The 9,690-nt window shown below is 60.3% G+C and overlaps 1 pseudogene; it reads left to right on the top strand.

Moving 5' to 3' along the window:
* LOC124042224 overlaps nt 1-9,690 on the top strand; it is a 41,293-nt pseudogene that overhangs the window by 7,531 nt on the left and 24,072 nt on the right.

Genomic DNA, 9,690 nt, shown 5'->3' with positions numbered 1-9,690 from the left:
TGTGTGTTTCCTGGACATATGTTTCACATAAGGAATAACGGTGTGGAGGATCTATTCCCACTGATCTACTCGTCAGCCTGTTCTGGTGTAGGCGGGTGTTAGCTGCTGCTGCTAGCTTCTGCCCGTGTTGTGGCTGGTGTGTGTCTGTGTAGAGAGGTACAGTGTGTGTGTCTGTGTAGAGAGGTACAGTGTGTGTGTGTGTCTGTGTGTGGGGGTGTGTTTGTGTGTGTAGTGAGGTACAGTGTGTGTGTTTACTTGTGTAGTGCTGAGAAGGTGCCTGGAGCACATCGTGTTAGGAGTGTGTGTGTGTGTGTGTGTGTGTGTGTGTGTGTGTGTGTGTGTGTGTGTGTGTGTGTGTGTGTGTGTGTGTGTGTGTGTGTGTGTGTGTGTGTGTGTGTGTGTGTGTGTGTGTGTGTGTGTGTGTGTGTGTGTGTGTGTGTGTGTGTGTAGTTGTGTAACAAGGTGTCTGCAGCAACAGGGAAGCTGGAGGATGCTCATTAAACAGACAGGCAGCAGCCAGAATCAAGGCCTAATCAGGCTGATTGGAGAGCAGTGCTAAGGTGAACCCCATGGAGCCCACAGCAGGCTCAGAGAGAGAGAGGGGGGGTTTTATTACATTATTCCTTTATTAGTCTAACAGTTACAAACCCCACTTCACTTTAACAGACTAGAAAGTTAGAACCAAGCCCCCCCTCCTCGTCCGGGGTATGTAGAGCCCCTCTGACGCCCCACACCACTAGAAAGTTAGAACCAAGCCCCCTCCTCGTCCGGGGTATGTAGAGCCCCTCTGACGCCCCCACACCACTAGAAAGTTAGAACCAAGCCCCCTCCTCGTCCGGGGTATGTAGAGCCCCCTCTGACGCCCCACACCACTACAAAGTTAGAACCAAGCCCCCTCCTCGTCCGGGATATATAGAGCCCCTCTGACGCCCCACACCACTACAAAGTTAGAACCAAGCCCTCCTCCTCGTCCGGGGTATATAGAGCCCCCTCTGACACCCCACACCACTACAAAGTTAGAACCAAGCCCCCTCCTCGTCCGGGGTATGTAGAGCCCCCTCTGACGCCCCACGCCACTACAAAGTTAGAACCAAGCCCCCTCTTCGTCCGGGGTATGTAGAGCCCCCTCTGACGCCCCACACCACTACAAAGTTAGAACGAAGCCCCCTCCTCGTCCGGGGTATATAGAGCCCCCTCTGACGCCCACACCACTACAAAGTTAGAACCAAGCCCCCTCCTCGTCCGGGGTATGTAGAGCCCCTCTGACGCCCCACATCACTACAAAGTCCCCCAGATGGTTCCCCAGCCTCCCCCATATGGATGGTTCAGTATCAGCCGAGGCGGAACCAGGCCCAGCAGCACAGCTCTGAGCTCCGTAGCCCCTCCCCCTGCATCTCATGTTTCCTGGTCTTCCACACTGCCATTCTGGTCTGCCCCAACACCCCCCACAGAACAGACACCCCTCCCCCACGGAACAGACACCCCCTCCCCCACGGAACAGACACCTCCTCCTCACAGAACAGACACCTCCTCCTCACAGAACAGACACCCCCTCCCCACAGAACAGACACCCCCTCCCCACAGAACAGACACCCCCTCCTCACAGAACAGACAACCCCTCCCCCACGGAACAGACACCCCCTCCCCACAGAACAGACACCCCCTCCCCACAGAACAGACACCCCCTCCCCACAGAACATACACCCCCTCCCCACAGAACAGACACCCCCTCCCCACAGAACAGACACCCCCTCCCCACAGAACAGACACCCCCTCCCCACAGAACAGACACCCCCTCCCCACAGAACAGACACCCCCTCCCCACAGAACAGACACCCCCTCCCCACAGAACAGACAACCCCCTCCCCACAGAACAGACACCCCTCCCCACAGAACATACACCCCCTCCCCACAGAACAGACACCCCCTCCCCCAACAGAACAGACACCCCTCCCCACAGAACAGACACCCCCTCCCCACAGAACAGACACCCCCTCCCCCCCCTCCCCACAGAACAGACACCCCCTCCCCACAGAACAGACACCCCCTCCTCACAGAACAGACACCCCCTCCCCACAGAACAGACACCCCCTCCCCACAGAACAGACACCCCCTCCCCACAGAACAGACACCCCCTCCCCACAGAACAGACACCCCCTCCCCACAGAACAGTCACCCCCTCCCCACAGAACAGTCACCCCCTCCTCACAGAACAGACACCCCCTCCTCACAGAACAGACACCCCCCTCCCCACAGAACAGACACCCCCTCCCCACAGAACAGACACCCCTCCACACAGAACATACACCCCCCCTCCCCACAGAACAGACACCCCCTCCCCTCCCCACAGAACAGACACCCCTCCCCACAGAACATACACCCCCTCCCCACAGAACAGTCACCCCCTCCCCACAGAACAGACACCCCCTCCCCTCCCCACAGAACAGTCACCCCCTCCTCACAGAACAGACACCCCCCTCCCCACAGAACAGACACCCCTCCCCACAGAACATAACCCCCCCCTCCCCACAGAACAGACACCCCCCTCCCCACAGAACAGACACCCCCTCCCCACAGAACAGACACCCCCTCCCCACAGAACAGACACCCCCTCCCCACAGAACAGACACCCCCTCCCCACAGAACAGACACCCCCCTCCCCACAGAACAGACACCCCCTCCCCACAGAACAGACACCCCCTCCCCACAGAACAGACACCCCCTCCCCACAGAACAGTCACCCCCTCCCCACAGAACAGACACCCCACTCCCCACAGAACAGACACCTCCTCCTCACAGAACAGACACCCCCTCCCCACAGAACAGACACCTCCCTCCTCACAGAACAGACACCTCCTCCTCACAGAACAGACACCTCCTCCTCACAGAACAGACACCCCCTCCCCACAGAACAGTCACCCCCTCCCCAGAGAACAGACACCCCCTCCTCACAGAACAGACAACCCTCCCCCACGGAACAGACACCCCCTCCCCACAGAACAGACACCCCCTCCCCACAGAACAGACACCCCCTCCCCACAGAACAGACACCCCTCCCCACAGAACAGACACCCCCCCCCACAGAACAGACACCCCCTCCCCACAGAACAGACACCCCCTCCCCACAGAACAGACACCCCTCCCCACAGAACAGACACCCCTCCCACAGAACAGACACCCCCTCCCCACAGAACAGACACCCCCTCCCCACAGAACAGACACCCCCTCCCCACAGAACATACACCCCCTCCCCACAGAACAGACACCCCCTCCCCACAGAACAGACACCCCCTCCCCACAGAACAGACACCCCCTCCGCACAGAACAGACACCCCCTCCCCCCCACAGAACAGACACCCCCTCCCCACAGAACAGACACCCCCCCCCACAGAACAGACACCCCCTCCCCACAGAACAGACACCCCCACTCCCCACAGAACAGACACCCCCTCCCCACAGAACAGACACCCCCTCCCCACAGAACAGACACCCCCTCCCCAAAGAACAGTCACCCCCTCCCCACAGAACAGTCACCCCCTCCTCACAGAACAGACACCCCCTCCTCACAGAACAGACACCCCCTCCCCACAGAACAGTCACCCCCTCCCCACAGAACAGACACCCCCCCCCACAGAACAGTCACCCCTCCCCACAGAACAGTCACCCCCCTCCTCACAGAACAGACACCCCCTCCTCACAGAACAGACACCCCCCTCCCCACAGAACAGTCACCCCCCTCCTCACAGAACAGACACCCCCTCCCCACAGAACAGTCACCCCCTCCTCACAGAACAGACACCCCCTCCCCACAGAACAGACACCCCCTCCCCACAGAACAGTCACCCCCTCCCCCACAGAACAGACACCCCCTCCACCACGAACAGACACCCCCTCCCCCACAGAACAGACACCCCCTCCCCACGGAACAGACACCCCTCCCCCACGGAACAGACACCCCTCCCCACGGAACAGACACCCCCTCCCCACGGAACAGACACCCCCTCCACCACGGAACAGACAACCCCTCCCCACGGAACAGATACCCCCTCCACCACGGAACAGACAACCCCTCCCCACGGAACAGACAACCCCTCCCCACGGAACAGACACCCCCTCCACCACGGAACAGACACCCGCTCCTCACAGAACAGACACCCCCTTCACAGAACAGACATCCCTCCTCACAGAACAGACACCCCCTCCCCACAGAACAGACACCCCCTCCCCACAGAACAGACACCCCCCCCCCACAGAACAGACACCCCCTCCCCACAGAACAGTCCCCCTCCCCACAGAACAGACACCCCTCCCCACAGAATATACACCCCCTCCCCACAGAACAGACACCCCCTCCCCACAGAACAGACACCCCCTCCTCCCCACAGAACAGTCACCCCTCCCCACAGAACAGACACCCCCTCCCCACAGAACAGTCCCCCTCTCCCCACAGAACAGACACCCCTCCCCACAGAATAGACACCCCCTCCCCACAGAACAGACACCCCCTCCCCACAGAACAGACACCCCCTCCCCTCCCCACAGAACAGTCACCCCCTCCTCACAGAACAGACACCCCCCTCCCCACAGAACAGACACCCCCTCCCCACAGAACAGACACACCCCTCCCCACAGAACAGACACCCTCCCCACAGAACAGACACCCCCTCCCCACAGAACAGACACCCCCTCCCCACAGAACAGACACCCCCTCCCCACAGAACAGACACCCCCTCCCCACAGAACAGACACCCCCTCCCCACAGAACAGACACCCCCTCCCCACAGAACAGACACCCCCTCCCCACAGAACAGTCACCCCCTCCCCACAGAACAGACACCCCACTCCCCACAGAACAGACACCTCCTCCTCACAGAACAGACACCTCCTCCTCACAGAACAGACACCTCCTCCTCACAGAACAGACACCTCCTCCTCACAGAACAGACACCCCCTCCCCACAGAACAGACACCTCCTCCTCACAGAACAGACACCTCCCCTCACAGAACAGACACCCCTCCCCACAGAACAGACACCCCCTCCCCACAGAACAGACACCCCTCCCCCTCACAGAACAGACAACCCCTCCCCACGGAACAGACACCCCTCCCCACAGAACAGACACCCCCTCCCCACAGAACAGACACCCCCTCCCCACAGAACAGACACCCCCTCCCCACAGAACAGACACCCCCTCCCCACAGAACAGACACCCCCTCCCCACAGAACAGACACCCCCTCCCCACAGAACAGACACCCCCTCCCCACAGAACAGACACCCCCTCCCCACAGAACAGACACCCCCTCCCCACAGAACAGACACCCCCTCCCCACAGAACAGACACCCCCTCCCCAAAGAACAGTCACCCCCTCCCCACAGAACAGTCACCCCCCTCCTCACAGAACAGACACCCCCTCCCCACAGAACAGACACCCCCTCCCCACAGAACAGTCACCCCCTCCCCACAGAACAGACACCCCCCCCCCCACAGAACAGTCACCCCCTCCCCACAGAACAGTCACCCCCTCCTCACAGAACAGACACCCCCTCCTCACAGAACAGACACCCCCTCCCCACAGAACAGTCACCCCCCTCCTCACAGAACAGACACCCCCTCCACAGAACAGTCACCCCCTCCTCACAGAACAGACACCCCCTCCCCACAGAACAGACACCCCTCCCCACAGAACAGTCACCCCCCCCCCACAGAACAGACACCCCTCCACCACGGAACAGACACCCCTCCCCCACAGAACAGACACCCCCCCCCCACGGAACAGACACCCCCTCCCCCACGGAACAGACACCCCCCCCCCCACGGAACAGACACCCCCTCCCCACGGAACAGACACCCCTCCACCACGGAACAGACAACCCCTCCCCACGGAACAGATACCCCCTCCACCACGGAACAGACAACCCCCTCCCCCAGAACAGACAACCCCTCCCCACGGAACAGACACCCCCTCCACCACGGAACAGACACCCGCTCCCCACAGAACAGACACCCTTCACAGAACAGACATCCCCTCCTCACAGAACAGACACCCCCTCCCCACAGAACAGACACCCCCCTCCCCACAGAACAGACACCCCCCTCCCCACAGAACAGACACCCCCTCCCCTCCCCACAGAACAGACACCCCTCCCCACAGAATATACACCCCTCCCCACAGAACAGACACCCCCTCCCCACAGAACAGACACCCCCTCCTCCCCACAGAACAGTCACCCCCTCCCCACAGAACAGACACCCCCTCCCCACAGAACAGTCCCCCTCCCCCACAGAACAGACACCCCCCCCCACAGAATAGACACCCCCTCCCCACAGAACAGACACCCCCTCCCCACAGAACAGACACCCCCTCCCTCCCCACAGAACAGTCACCCCCTCCTCACAGAACAGACACCCCCTCCCCACAGAACAGACACCCCTCCCCACAGAACAGACACCCCCTCCCCACAGAACAGACACCCCCTCCCCACAGAACAGACACCCCCTCCCCACAGAACAGACACCCCCTCCCCACAGAACAGACACCCCCTCCCCACAGAACAGACACCCCCTCCCCACAGAACAGACACCCCCTCCCCACAGAACAGACACCTCCTCCCACAGAACAGACACCCCCTCCCCACAGAACAGACACCCCCTCCCCACAGAACAGACCCCCTCCCCACAGAACAGACACCCCCTCCCCACAGAACAGACACCCCCTCCCCACAGAACAGACACCCCCTCCCCACAGAACAGACACCCCCCCACAGAACAGACACCCCCTCCCCACAGAACAGACACCCCCTCCCCACAGAACAGACACCCTCCCCACAGAACAGACACCCCCTCCCCTCCCCACAGAACAGACACCCTCTCCCCACAGAACAGACACCCCCTCCCCACAGAACAGTCACCCCCTCCTCACAGAACAGACACCCCCTCCCCACAGAACAGTCACCCCCTCCTCACAGAACAGACACCCCCTCCCCACAGAACAGACACCCCCTCCCCACAGAACAGTCCCCCTCCTCACAGATGGATCATGGTCTGTATCTGTTAGCGATAACCCTGTGAATAATCCTCCACTGTAGATCAGCAATACCCTTCTCTATGAGAGTCTTATACAGGGAGAGCCAACCTCCGCTCAGAGAAGAACCTGGTCCCAACCTCCCCCTACCAGACCGTTCGTTGCCCTCAGTCCATGCAGAATGGTCTTCCTGAGCCATCTTCACAGACACTGTGTACAGAGCCTTTTAGCTGGCTGTGATAGGATCATTTCCTCACCCTCCTGGTGTTCCTCTGCAGTGGCAGCAATGGTGAAAGGAGGCGGGTCAGTGTCAGTCGTGGTTAGACGGTCCAGTCTCTGCCTCCTCCTCGGCAGCTCTCTGAACGAGCCCGGTAGTGTAGCACGGACCCACTCCACCTCCTGTTGTATCACGGACCCCCTCCACCTCCTGCTGTAGCACGGACCCACCCCCCTCTCCACCTCCTGCTGTAGCACGGACCCCTCCACCTCCTGCTGTAGCACAGACCACCTCCTGCTGTAGCACGGACCCCTCCACCTCCTGCTGTAGCACGGACCTCCCCCTCCACCTCCTGCTGTAGCCCCCCCTCCACCTCCTGCTGTAGCACGGACCCCTCCACCTCCTGCAGTAGCACGGACCCCCCCCTCTACATCCTGCTGTAGCACAGACCCCCTCTACCTCCTGTTGTAGCACAGACCCCCCACCTCCTGCTGTATCACAGACCCCTCCACCTCCTGCTGTAGAACGGACCCCCTCCACCTCCTGCTGTAGTACGGACCCCCTCCACCTCCTGCTGTAGCACAGACCCCCCACCTCCTGCTGTAGCACAGACCCCCTCCACCTCCTGCTGTAGTACAGACCCCCTCCACCTCCTGCTGTAGCACGGACACCCTCCACCTCCTGTTGTATCACGGACCCCCTCCACCTCCTGCTGCAGTACAGACCCCTCCACCTCCTGCTGTAGCACGAACCCCCCCCCCCCACCTACTGCTGTAGCACGGACCCCCTCCACCTCCTGCTGCAGTACGGACCCCCTCCACCTCCTGCTGCAGAACGGACCCCTCCACCTCCTGCTGTAGTACGGACCCCCTCCACCTCCTGCTGTAGAACCCCCCCCTCCACCTCCTGCTGTATCACAGACCCCCTCCACCTCCTGCTGTAGAACCCCCCACCTCCACCTCCTGCTGTATCACAGACCCCCTCCACCTCCTGTTGTAGTACAGACCCCCTCCACCTCCTGCTGTAGCACGAACCCCCCCACCCCCCACCTCCTGCTGTATCACGGACCCCCTCCACCTCCTGCTGTATCACAGACCCCTCCACCTGCTGTAGTACAGACCCCCTCCACCTCCTGCTGTAGTACGGACCCCCTCCACCTCCTGCTGTATCACAGACCCCCTCCACCTCCTGCTGTAGTACAGACCCCCTCCACCTCCTGCTGTAGTACGGACCCCCTCCACCTCCCTCCCTCCTCTCACACCCTCCTCTCCTTCCCTCCCTCCCTCCCCTCGCTCCCTCCCTCCCTCCTCTCCCTCGCTCCCTCCTTTCACTCCTCCTCTTCCTCCCTCCTCCCCTCACTCCTCTCCCTCCCTCCTCTCACTCCTCCACTCCCTCCCTCCCTCCTCTCACTCACTCCTCCCCCTCCCTCCCTCCCCTCACTCACTCCCTCCCCTCCCTCCCCTCCCTCCTCTCACCCCTCCTCTCCTCCTCCTCTCCCTCCCTTCCTCCTCCTCCTCTCCCTCCCTCCTCTCCCTGGCTCCCTCCTCTCACTCCCTCCTCTCACTCCCTCCTTTTCCTCCCTCCTCCCCTCACTCCTCCTCCCTCCTCTTCTCACACCCTCCTCTCCTTCCCTCCTCTGCCTCCCTCCTCTCCCTCCCTCCTCCTCTCACTCCTCCTCTCCCTCCCTCCTCTCACTCCTCCTCTCACTCCTCTGATCAAAAAAGGACAGCAACCTCTCACCACACACAGTACCCTCACACAACCAACTCCAGAGACAGAGAGAGAGAGACTCTCTCCTTCCAGTGTTGTGATTGGCAGGCCTGTCAGTACAGGTGCCAATCAAAGGACAACAAGGAACCAAACCAAAAACAGGCCGACTGGCATGATTGTAATTTTACTCCTCTGCTCAAGGATACCTAATGCTCCTACAGCAGAGTGGTGCAGTATGGTGCAGTATGTTGGGATATGGTGCAGTATGGTACAGTATGTTGGTTATGGTACAGTATGGTGCAGTATGTTGGGGTATGGTGCAGTATGGCACAGTATGTTGGGGATGGTACAGTATGGTGCATTATGTTGGGGTATGGTGCAATATGGTGGGGTATGGTGCAGTATGATGGGGTATGGTGCAGTATGTTGGTGTATGGTGGGGTATGGTGCAGTATGTTGCAGTATGGTGGGGTATGTTACAGTATGGTGGGGTATGATGAGACATGTTGGGGTTTGGTGCAGTATGGTAGGGTATGGTGCAGTATGTTGGGGTATGGTGCAGTATGTTACAGTATGGTGGGGTATGGTGCAGTATGGTGGGGTATGGTGCAGTATGATGGGGTATGGTGGGTATGGTGCAGTATGTTACAGTATGGTGCAGTATGATGAGACATGTTGGGGTTTGGTGCAGTTTAGTGGGGTATGGTGCAGTATGTTGGGGTATGGTGCAGTATGTTAC

The sequence above is a fragment of the Oncorhynchus gorbuscha genome, linkage group LG08 (assembly GCF_021184085.1).
Source record: "Oncorhynchus gorbuscha isolate QuinsamMale2020 ecotype Even-year linkage group LG08, OgorEven_v1.0, whole genome shotgun sequence".
Lineage (NCBI taxonomy): Eukaryota > Metazoa > Chordata > Actinopteri > Salmoniformes > Salmonidae > Oncorhynchus > Oncorhynchus gorbuscha.
This window is presented reverse-complemented; position numbering and strand designations above follow the sequence as displayed.